Here is a 12,956-nt window from a genome sequence, read left to right as displayed (position 1 = left end):
CACAGTGCATCACGATGTTCAGTCAGGCGAGCTTCAGAGGGCGGCCCACAGAAGATCCCATTGCTCACTTGACTCAGTTCAAGATGCTGTGCAGATCAGTCAGAAAGGCACGAGGCATGACGATCGAAGATGTATACTTGGAGGCTTTTCCTAGGTCTTCTCTCCGAGTAGAGCTACGTGTCATGCATTAAAATCCTGCAAATCGCAAAGAAAAAGAAGAACTCGATGCCAAGTGAAACCGCAAAAACCAAAGAAAGAAAAAGAAAAAGAAAAAGAAAAAGTAAACAAGCTAAGATCTAGAATCAATAAAGACCTAGAAATAGGCTAACCAGTCCCCGGCAACGGCGCCAAAAACTTGATACGTGTGTACCGAGTCTAAAATCTATAACCCGATTCACAACTCACCGTAAGGATACGGATCGTCGTAACACGGGGTCGAACACGAGGACCGGTTGCTAAATCCAAATCTAGATCGAAAATAGATCAAAGCAAGCAAGCAAGTGATGGTGGAAATATGTAGAATCAATGGAAAATAATATAAGAAAGTAAATAAAAACGAGTGACCTATCAAACAAGGATGACTACGGGTGTCGGGATCGTATTCGCGTGTATGGGTATTTACTAAGCATGCATGAATAACAATTATGACTTGTATTCGGGAATCATCAAGCAAGAAAGATAGAGAATTCACCTCTCGGTCTACTAACTCCCTACCTACAGAGTAACTCGTCAATCTCTCGATCTATTCAAGTTAACCCTAGGTGCATAAAGAACGCTATCATCAACCTAAATCGATTAAGCCATATCTCTATGTGAATAATACGATCTATCCTATTGATTTTGATCTGAAACAAACCCATATCTCTATGTGGTTCAGAATCCAAGATAATTGATCAAGGGGTTAGCAAACATCAATCCAATAAGAGTGCAAATCAATAGAACCGAATCAAATCAAAACCGAAATCCAAGTTAGGGTTCAAACATACCCAAAACACATACGAATCCCTAACCCATAGTCGTGGATCTACTCACGGTTCATAGAAAACAATAGAAAGAACAGAGAAGAAGAGATAAAAGAAGGGATAGAAAAGCTCATGTTGATGTCTAGTCTTCACGATCGAATCCTCCTTCTTCTTCCCGAAATCCCGTGAACTTCTATTCTTCTCTCCCCAAAAGCTCTCCAAAATCTGTATCTAGGTGTTCTCTGAGGTTCTCTCCTGTTCTAGGACGTGGCTAGGGCTTTTTTATAACCCTAGGGTGGCTCCCAAGAGTTCTAATCCCATTCCCATGCTGAAAATCGCGAATTAGGGTTTCTGGTTGGATCCGGACCGATTCCAGGTGGATCCGGACCGGATCCAGATTCCTGGGGTCAAATTCTGCGTCCTTGATCCGGACCGATTCCAGCCGGAATCGGCCCTGCACCGGCAGTTCTCTGGTCTTCACGAATTCGCTCATAACTCTCTGCTCCGGTGTCGGATTTACGCGATTTTGGTGTCTACGCGAAGCTCTTGAAGTGCTCTTTCCAATGGTATAGGTCTCGCACGATTTGGACCTCTGTAGAGAAAGTTATTGATGTCGCAACATGAGTACCTCATCCGGACTTCTCCTTTAACGCTCCAATTAGCTCCTTTTCGAGTCCAATCATCTCCGAAACCTGTAACTCTGCAAAACTAGAGCACAACCGGGTTTTGTATCCTAACACGCCTAGAATGCCTATGAATGCATGTGATTATCCTATAAAACCTAGACAAACTCTCATCAAAATATAGAGAAGAATAGGAGTTATCAGTTACACAAGTCATAGACGGTCTCTAGCAAGACACTATGATTACCTATCTCGAATAGAGTTTGTTCGTGATCCTACGAACGCCAGTGATGATTTCGTTTGATGATCCTTTTGTATCACGATATCATATGTCGAATATAAGGCATGGACAAGCCACCTTATCTCGTTCGACCGCTTTCTCGTTCACTGAGTTTGACTGTCTCAAATAGACGACGTTCGTCTATAGTGCGGCCACACATTTCTACAGTCTCGCTCACACGAGGGTCCCAGCGATATCTCTCTCTTTTACGAGAGGTACAAATCCCTTCTTGACTATCTACAATCCAGCACATGATTCGTTTCGTACCTGATACATGCCTTTATAGTCCTCCTGTTACGCAGGACGTTTGACGTAATCAAAGCACGCAACTCCTCATGTTGGATTCCGTAGATATCTCAGGTCTTAGGATCCAATCATGGAACCGCCATATGAGATTCAAGTCATGACGCTAGTCCATGTGACAATCTCATGCGGGTCATCCAGTATTCCGTTCTCCAACGAATACCTATGACTGTGATCGTATCCAATACCTATGATCATCTATATGATCATCAATCACACATCATACTAGTCTTGTTATATCATTATTCCCACAATGATACATGACTAGGGAGTTTAGTATTGTTCATAACAATACTTGGATTTCATAACATATCAAGTATGCACAATACGTAATGAATCAAACACTCAACCATAAACTCATAGAAAGTGTCAATACATCAAATGTATCATAAGAAAAGGTCGCAAACAGTACATCATAGAGTACTAAACCAACAATATGGACGGGGAAGCATCTCACGTTGTTGTTTGTCAGAATTTGGGATTGCGATGCTTACGTGAAGTGTCAGATAACTGATAAGTTATCCTCCAAATTTGATAAGTGTTTATTTGTAGGCTACCCTAAGGAAATTAAGGGTTACTACTTCTATATTCCGGCAGAGAACAAGGTGTTCATTACCAGGAATACGACTTTTATGGAGCGAGAGTTCGTCTCCAAAAGAGTCAGTGGGAGTAGGATTGAACTTGAGAAAGTTCGAGAACAACAAGTAGACGCTGAGCCGAATGAACAAGTTGAAGACGTTCAACCTGTTTCACTGCCGGTTGTGATTCAACCTTCGACTAGTGAACCTTGGGGATCAGGCAGGATTCGCCAAGAGCCTGTGAGATACAGATTTCTCGTGCCTGGGAATGAGGAGCTCATGTTATCAGAACATGATGAGCATTCCACATACCCAGAGGCTATGGCGAGTCCCGATTCCGAGAAATGGCGTGATGCTATGAAGTCTGAGATGCAATCCATGTCAGACAACCAAGTATGGACTCTGGTTGATGCATCTGAAGGGATACAACCCATCGGATGCAAGTGGATCTTCAAGAAGAAGACTGACATGGATGGCAACGTGCACACGTATAAGGCACGACTTGTGGCGAAAGGATTCCGTCAAATTCATGGTATTGACTATGATGAGACATTTTCGCCTGTAGTTATGCTGAAATCCATCAGGATCCTGCTTGCCATAGCCGCATATTACGACTATGAAATCCATCAGGTCCTTAACGGAAACTTGATCGAGGATGTGTACATGACACAACCCGAAGGTTTTGTCGATCCAAGGAATCCGGGGAAGGTGTGCAAGCTTCAGATGTCCATTTATGGACTGAAACAGGCTTCGAGGAGCTGGAACCTTCGTTTTGATGAGACAATCAAAAGGTTTGGTTTCTCACAGAACGAAGACGAGTCGTGTGTTTACGAGAAGGTCAGTGGGAGCACAGTAGTTTTTCTAGTGATGTACGTGGATGACATTCTCCTAATAGGGAATGACGTTCCTACCTTGCAAGACGTAAAGTCTTGGCTAGGAACGCAGTTTTCTATGAAGGACCTGGGAGAAGCGGCCTATATTTTAGGCATAAAGATCTATAGAGATAGATCGAGGCGGCTTCTAGGATTGAGAGAGAGTACCTACATCGATAAGGTCTTGAAACGGTTCAAGATGCAAGATTCTAAAAAATGAACCTTACCGATGAGCAGTGGAACAGTTCTCTGCAAGAGACAGTGTCCTACGACACCTGATGAGCGAGAACGAATGGATCGGATTCCATATACTTCGGCAATTGGATCCATCATGTATGCCATGCTTTGTACTCGACCGAATGTATCCTATGCGTTGAGCATTACGAGTAGATACCAGAATGCCCTAGAAATCGCGAAACTCGCGATTTTAGTTTGTCAGTACGCCTGGACCGATTGGTCTAGGTGTAGACCGATCGGTCTAGGGCTCGTTTTTTCGGCGTCTTCATTCTTCTCCGGACCGATCGGTCCGCCCTGTGGATGCCTAGACCGATCAGTCTAGGCTTCGTTTTCTCGCGACGTGTTCTTCTCTCTGGACCGACCTTAGGACCGTTCCAGCTAGCATCGTCTAGACCTATCGATCTTTGTCCAGACTGATCGGTCCAGACGTCTTCTCCTTCTTTCGGATCTCCGTTTTGGTTTCTGCACAGCGGTTTGGGTCTACATGTCTCCTGCAACGTCTCCAAATCCTCGGGTGTCTGATTCGGCCAAACCGGCATTGATTCAGTCCGATCCAAGTCTCTGGTTCCCTTGCCTTACGTCGAATTCTGCATTTCCCCTCGTAGACCTGCCAAAAACCGCAAAATAGTCCCGAAGAGCTGAATGAGCTCTAAAAATGCCTAAGAGTGTGTGGAAACTGTTTAGAAACCAAAGGCATTTTCATATAAAAACCAACTAAAATCTGAGCCATCACTAGAGTCATGACCTGAATCTCATATGACGGTTCCATGATTGGATCCTAAGACCTGAGATATCTACGGAATCCAACATGAGGAGTTGTATACTTTGAATACGTCAAACGTCCTGCGTAACAGGAGGACTATAAAGGCGTGTTATCAGGTACGAAACGAATCATGTGCTGGATTGTAGATAGTCAAGACGGGATTTATACCTCTCATATAAGAGAGGGATAATAAAAGAGAGAGATATCGCTGGGCCCCTCATGTGAGCGAGACTGTGAAATGTATGGCCGCACTATAGACGAACGTCGTCTATTTCGTACAGTCGAACTCAGTGAACGAGAAAGCAGTCGAACCAGATAAGGTGGACTGTCCATGCCTAATGTTCGACTTATGATATCGTGATACAAAAGAATTATTAGCCGGAATCATCACTGGCGTTCGTAAGATCACGAACAAACTCTATTCGAGATAGGTAGTCATAGTGTCTTGTTAGAGACCGCCTATGACTTGTATATCCGAAATAGAGATTTCGGGTTATACTGCTATATCGAATGAGCCTACAAGGTCATACACGCAAGGAAGGACAAAACGCACGAGAAAACGATGAAAAAACCGAGATGGAAGGGTCCAGACTGGACGGACCAGAAGGACCAGACCCGACGGTCCGTCAGGTCTAGACCGACAGTCCACCGAAGGCAGACCGTCCGTTCTGACTTGTCTGGAACGGACGGTCCACGTAGGCAGACCGTCCGTTCTGGCTTGCTGGAACGGACGATCCACATGCATTTCTGGACCGTCCGTTCCGGCTTTCGGATTTTTCGAAAATTAAACCAAAATTAGGGTTAAATCACTTTATAAGAAGGAGATTAAAACCCTAATGAATCGAGCCGACTTTGGGGAATTTCTACAGACTTTGGTGAGATCCAAGAGGTTCTATGAAGCGATCTAAGTCTTGTTTTTTCGAAGCAATATACCGAATAGTTGATTCGGGTCCTAGCAGACAAGTTCCAATCGTTGGAATCCATCCCGAGGTGTGGATACATGTAGAGGGCGAGGTAATCTTCCTTCCTTTAGTGATCGGACGAATTCTTCACTTGATACAGGCCCCGTATCGATTGAGGTAAGCGTTCTAACGTCTCTACGATTCATACATGCATGGTTCTAGGGTTTCATAAAATTTTTGTTTTTCATCCGCTACGCAAACCCTAGAATTGATCTCTTAGGAATAGGATTCGCTCTAGAGATCCCAGAAATCCCAACAATTTGTATATCCCCATATATATCCTATAGATTTTCTTTTCTTGGGTTGCTTTAACCTTTGAGTTGATATGGTGGTTTCAAGAGTTTACCAGAATACAAAATGTCATTTTCCATAATGATATTATGCTTCTTAATTTTTTGTTTTTGGTATCTTGAATAATGTTTAGCTGCACTATTGGCAGATCAACTCATCTCCGACGCTTAGACTTGTATCTTGTTATGAAATAACGGACGAAGGACTTGTGGAAGCGGTCATGAAACTTCCATTGCTTGAAGACCTCGAGGTCTCATACTGCTTGGTGTCGGGAGATGCTCTGAGAGCTATAGGTCATTCTTGCCCATTTCTGAAAACATTGAAGTTGAACTGACAGTGCTACTGGCGTCCTCGGATCAAGAGTGATGACGATGCCCTAGCCATTGCTCAAAGCATGCCTGAACTCCGACATCTCCAGCTCTTCGGGAACAGACTAACAGAAACTGGTCTGAACGCCATTCTCGACTCCTGTCCTCACCTGGAACACCTTGACTTACGTCAATGCTTCAACCTCAACCTGGAGAAGCGTTGTTCCGAAAAGATCAAAGATTTGAGGCGTCCCAATGAGCCGACTGATGATTATACTTTCGATGCCACAGTGATCGATATGGTTTCATTTGATGATGACGAGTACGAGTACGAGTACCACTACGAGTTCACTGGAGCCAGCGACTATTCCGACCACGGGAACTATGACTATGACTATTATGACGACGAATTTTTCCTCTGACGAGGGATTTGACTCCGCATCTTTTACCTGGTAGAGTGAGGGCATGTTCTCTTTTCTGGTAAACTATCCAATGATGCTTTCTACTTTTATATGTGATTAATGTAAACGACCATCAATATATTTATAACCAATAATTCTATTGTCATTAATATATATATATATATATATATATATATACATATGTACAGTTGATTGATAGGGATGAAACGTGTCAAATGTATGTGATTAATGTAAAAGGCCATCAATAGATTCCATCAATATATTTAACAATAATTCTATTGTCATTAATAAGATGAGATTTAATTCAATACCATAATTAATTAAATCAAATATTGAAATTTATATTTGAGTCTTCCTCCGTATCATAATTTCAGAGAGACGGTTAATTGCTTCTTTGTTTTCCAAGAGATAAGAGAATCTCCACGGAAAACGCAAAAGCCAGAAATCGAGCATCGAGAGTCGGGGCAAGACGCCCAATCCGCATCTGCAAAGGCTTTCAAACAAATGTCCGAATGAGTTGAGTAAAAGAGACTTTGTCCAGGATTATCTTTTAGATTGCGCACAACACGCTGAACAACTTTGAGATGATCAGAAGTCGGACAAGATAAATACTGACTCAGCTTGTGCACAGCAAATGAGATGTCGGGCCTGATGATTGTTAAATACAACAATCTCCCAATAAGCCTGCGGTAGTTGGTGATATCAGACAGAGGCTCCCCAGTGTCTTTGCTTAGGCGAGTGTTAGGATCTAATGGAGTGGAGGCTGGCTTGGATGCAAGTAACCCAGCGTCCTTATCAGCTCCAGACAATATTTCTGCTGTCCAATAGAAATTCCTTGTCGAGAATGAGCAATTTCTAATTCTAGAAAAAACTGCAACTTCCCAAGATCCTTGATATGAAATTGCTGACTAAGCAAGGATTTGAGATCCTGAATACCAGTTTCATCATTTACAGTAATGATGATATCGTCAACATAAACCAACAAAGCCACAAACGAACTTCCGATCAAACGGACGAAGAGAGTGTGATCGGCTTGTGATTGTGCAAAACCGGCAGCGAGCAAGACTTTGACAAAAGTGATATACCATTGTCGTGATGCTTGGCGCAAACCGAGAGATTTATGTAGACGACATACCGGATTTGGAGGCAGAGATTCCCCTGTAGCAGCAGTATAACCAGGGGCCAAGGCCATGTAAATTTTCTCATCAAGAATACCATGAAGAAAGGTATTTGTCACGTCTAATTGATACAGAGACCAGTTCTTGATGGCCGCGAGAGCAAGGACGAGCTTAACCGTGTCAAGAAAATCCACACCCTCCTGCTAAGTGAAACTCTTGGCCACTAAACGTGCCTTAAAACGATCCACAGAACCATCAGACTTGTGTTTTATTCGGTATACCCAGCGACATCATACAGTACGCTTACCGGGAGGTAAGGAAACAATAGACCATGTCCCGTTTACTGCCAGAGCGTTGAGCTCAGTATTCATAGGATCTCGCCAGTACATCGGCTACAACATCCTTGAAGGATTTGAGCTTGGAAGAAAGAGACAAATTAAGGATGAAGCAACGATATGGAACAGAAAGCCGAGATTAGGATAAAACTGAGGAAATCAGGTAAAGAGGGTTGGGAGATTCTAGGGAAGAGCTATTGGTCAAGAGGTAACAATGGTAGTCTTTAAGAAAATAAGGTGGGTTTACGATTCGTTTTGGTCAGGTGGAAAGAGACGATGTCGAACTGGGTTGGGAAATAATCGAATTTGGGCCTGAGCTAGATGGGTCAGGCAAAGGAGAAGCTGGGCTTGTATTTGAAGATGGTATTGTAGATGGGCCAGTCAAAGAAGACAACGGGCTTGTATTTGAAGAGGGTGTTGGGCCAGCTGTTCGAATGACAATGGTTTCAGGCGAAGAAAAAATTGGCAAGGGCAGGATTGTTTCTGGAAAAACGCTATCAGGAATGATAGAAATTTCAGAATGAAATGGAAAGATGTTTTCATGAAACTCAACAGTACGCGATATAATGATATAATTGGATTCAAGATCAAGGAGTTTGTACCCTTTGTAGCCTGACGGATAGCCAAGAAACACTGTTACCCGAGCTCTAGCCGAAAACTTATGCCTCTCCGAGATGAGTGTGGAAGCATATGTCAGACATCCGAAAGCTCGAAGATAGGAGTAATCAGGAGACTTATGCTTCAACAATTCATACGGCGATTTATTGGATAGAATAGGCGAGGGCGTCTTATTAATCAAGAAAACAGTCGTTCTGACGCAATCGGACCAGAACTGAAGCGGGACGTTGCCTTGAAACAGAAGAGCCCGAGCAACGTTCAAAATATGTGATGTCGCAAATCTAGGTATATAAATTTGGTCAAATGATAATATACTAGATTCAACAAATATCGCAAGTGTACGGTTCAATTGTAGTAACTAGGGTCGAACACAGGGACAAAAGTAGACAAAGGAATTAAATCTAAATCTAAGTCTAAATGCAAAAGAGAATAATGTGGGAATGAGAGTGTAACAAAGCAAACGATAAAACAATTTTAAAACTATGAATGATGATCACTGCAGGCTTCGGGATTGCTTTACATGCAAGGATCTTTCAACAGATACAAACTTAATGGTTAATCTATCCAATCCAGGGAATTCAAGCTATAAGGTAAAGATTAACTCTCCCAAGTCTAATTTCACTATCCAGGTTTCATCCTACTAATCTCCCGATTCAATAGTCTGAAACTCTGGATGCATGAACGAATACTATCATGATTCCTAGGCAAATACCCATCTCCCGATGTGATACCTCTTCTATTTATTGAATTATTTATATGTTATAATCTCATATGTCTATGTGAATTAAAACCCTAAGATCATTTAATCAAGCGACCAACAAGATCAAACGCATTAAGAACAATTCAATAAACTAACAAATCCATAAAGTCTAGAATTAAAAACCAAAGATCCCTACATAGCAAATCCCTAACCTACAGCTATGGAACTACTCGCTAAACATCGAGACGACAGGGTTCACATCAATACAACAAAACATCGTAAAATAGAAGAAAAAAAGAATGCTTAGTCGATTTTCCGGCTTCGTAATCTCCGTCTTCTATTCCGATCTTTTGCCTCTTGATAATCTCCCTCTTTTTGTGTGCTCTAGGGTGTATTTTCTGTAAAAGTCTCAATGAATTCGACCTTGGAAGCTAACCCTAATTATCTCCTCTTTCTTTTGGGTAAACTTGGAAAAATTTTGGATTTTAAGTGACCTGATCGTGTCTACACAAGTGACACGATCGTGTCACATCGCAGTTTTGAAGGGCTTCACGAATTTGCTCATAACTTTCTGCTCCGACATCGGAATTGGTGATCTTGGCGTCTATGCGTAGATATCAAAGAGAGCTTTACAATTATGTAGAGAATGTATGATTTGGAATTGTAGAGTGAAAGTTATCGCACTTGCAAAATCTAACTTTTCTGAGCTTCACGTTTTCTCCGAAACAACTCCAAATGTTTCCGGTTCGTCCTGCTGTTCTGTAATCCCCAAATGTGCCCTAGAATGTCTACAAATATGTAAAACTGAGTGAAATACGCTAGACATCCTATATCAAAACATCACCCGAAATACGTGTTATCAATATGCTGATTCTTGTGTTCGACAACAGAGTTATGTTGAGGAGTCTGCACGCAGGAAAAATAATGAACAATACCTTTTGATTGAAACAACAAATCAAAGGATAGTTCTGGAGCATTGTCGGATCGAACGACCTTCACCTTCTGCGAGAACTGTGTTTCGATCAGCGTTAGAAAACGCGGAAAAACTTCCAGAACTTCATTTTACGACGAAGCATGTATACCCAAGTAACCCGTGAATGATCATCGACTATAGTCAAGAAGTATTTATATCCGTCATGAGATAAAACAGAGAAGGGAGCCCAAATATCTATATGAATGAGATCAAATGAGGATTTGGATAATTGGTTGTTCGAAATAAATGGGAGACGACGTTGTTTGGATAAGTGACAAACACAACAATGAGAAGGACTATTAAACGATGAAATAGAAAGAGATTTTGTCATTGATCTAAGTTTTTGATAAGACAAATGTCGAAAGTGAGAATGCCAAAGCGAGGGATCAATAACAACAGAATTAACAGAAAAAGAGGAAGGAAGAACAAGATTAAAATCAGACTAAAGAAAATATAGATTGTGTAAAAGCTTAGCCCTCCCAATCGTCGATCCCCGAGAAAGTTCCTGAATAAGGCAAGAACCAGAAGAAAATAAACAAGAAAGATCAGACCGACGAAGTAAGGAGCTGGCACTAATGATATTGAAGGTAAAAGACAGGAGATAAAGCATGTTTTACAGCGTCAAGTGATCATTCAGGGGTACTTTTCCAGCCTGGGTAACCGAAATCTGGAGACCAGTAAGCAATGTGATAGTACTCGGGAGAATGGATACCAATTCCGAGAAGAGATGTTTGTTAAAACAAACGATTAGATGCTCCTGAGTCCAAAATCCAGGAATTTTTGAAATCTCCTGAAACAGAAGCAACATGACAGACGAAAGCAGAGAGAACCAGAGGTGTACCAGCATCGGGATCAGAGATAGATGCACCATGTTTTGTGACAGTCGCACTGGACACCTTGAGACGATTGGTAATTTTGGAACAGAGATCTTGAATTTGAGCAAAGAACATCTTGTCCATATCAGAACCAACCAGAGGAGCAGATTCTGTAGCCAAGTTGGCGTAGTTGTTCGTTTGCTTGGTATGTTGCTGTCAATTAGGAACTTTAGAGGGATTCGATTCACCGGACTTTGGAGCTCGGTAACCAGGTGGGTAACCGTGAAACTTGTAACACTTCTGCACGGTATGCCCTAGAGACCGCAGTGCGTACATAGAGGACATTGTTTGCCCTTAAATGACGCAGCTGAGACAGCCGTCACTGCTTCTGGAGTGGGCAAAACAGAGGTCTGGAAAATAACAGCATCAGATGGCTTGGATTATCTGATCAAGCGCTGTTGTTCCTGCAAGATCCGGAGGAGGGTCCATGGCAAGGATGTGGCCACGAACATTCTCATATTCATCATTGAGTCCAAAAAAGAAGTCAATGACGAAATCACTTTCATCTTCATCGTTCCATCGTTTGGACAGAGAGCAAGTACACTGATTAGCTCGGATGGATTTAAACTCCTTCCAAACAGCAAAAATAACAGTGCAATAAGAAGCAACGTCCATCAAAACTTGATGAAGATCACGCAGTTTTTGCTTGATGTGGTATTTTCGCGGGGCATTGCTCTGCTGGTATCTCTTGGCAAGGAACAACCACATATCCCGAGCAGTCTCGACATACAAGAGACTTTGGGCAATGTGTTCAGCTACGAAGTTCATGATCCAGCCACTGACGATGGCATTATTACGAACCCAGAAGCGAAAGTAGGATCCTCTTCAGTTGGCAAGGGTAAAGAACCGTCGATGAAGCCGATTTTGTTCCGACCCTCAAGAGCCATGCGGAAAGAACGAATCCAAGAAGGAAAATCAACCGTTCCGGTTAAAGGTTTCGTGACGAGAGCCACTCCACCATTATCGGAGTTAGAGAAATAGTAGGGACTATCGAAATCCGGCGTGAACAGAGCTGGAGGAGCAACCACAGCAGTCGGAGGAATTCACTACAAGGAAACACGAAAATGGTGACACAAAAAGTGAGCAAAAGCTGCATCACTAAAAGGGTGATGCAATAGTGACGATTTGGTAACGAAAAAATGACCAACAAAAGCGTCACCAAATCTTCACTAAATAGTGATGCTTTATTGACGAAAACACTATCGTCACCATTCACTACAAGAAAATCTTAATATAGCGACAGAATTTGCGACGGAACTTTTCCGTCGCAAATAAATTACGACAGAATTCGACGAATTTGTGACGGAATGCGAAAATTTTTATTCTGTCGCAATTAGTCGCAAAATCCGTCGCAAATTTGCGACGGAATACGACGGAAACGTTGTCGTCGCAGAACCAAACATTATTTGCGACAGAAATTTTAAAATTGCAGATTTGCGACAGAAATTTCTGTCGCAAATATTAATTTTATTTATTTTTAAATTAAAGTTATTTATTTTTGGAATTTGCGACAGATTTGCGACAGAAATTTCTGTCGCAAATCTAAATTTTATTTTTTTCCGGTATTTTCGATGAAAAATTTTAAATTTTCGCGGTTTATTTTTCGTTTTGCGACGGGTTGCGACTGCAATATCCGTCGCAACACTTAATAAAAGCTGCGACTTCGTCTTTCTCCTCCAGACTTCGAATTTTTTTTAAAAAAAATCTCAATCTTCTCCAATCTTCTCCAACAAATT

At 42.0% G+C, this 12,956-nt stretch overlaps 1 pseudogene; it reads left to right on the top strand.

Moving 5' to 3' along the window:
• Positions 1 to 6,601, top strand: part of LOC104810170 — a 43,289-nt pseudogene extending 36,688 nt beyond the window's left edge.
• Positions 6,602 to 12,956: the final 6,355 nt, after the last annotated feature.

This window comes from Tarenaya hassleriana, unplaced genomic scaffold (genome assembly GCF_000463585.1).
Source record: "Tarenaya hassleriana unplaced genomic scaffold, ASM46358v1 Cleome17, whole genome shotgun sequence".
In the NCBI taxonomy this organism is placed as follows: Eukaryota; Viridiplantae; Streptophyta; class Magnoliopsida; order Brassicales; family Cleomaceae; genus Tarenaya; species Tarenaya hassleriana.
The sequence above is the reverse complement of the archived record's forward strand: the minus strand, read 5'-3'. Positions and strand labels throughout refer to the sequence as shown.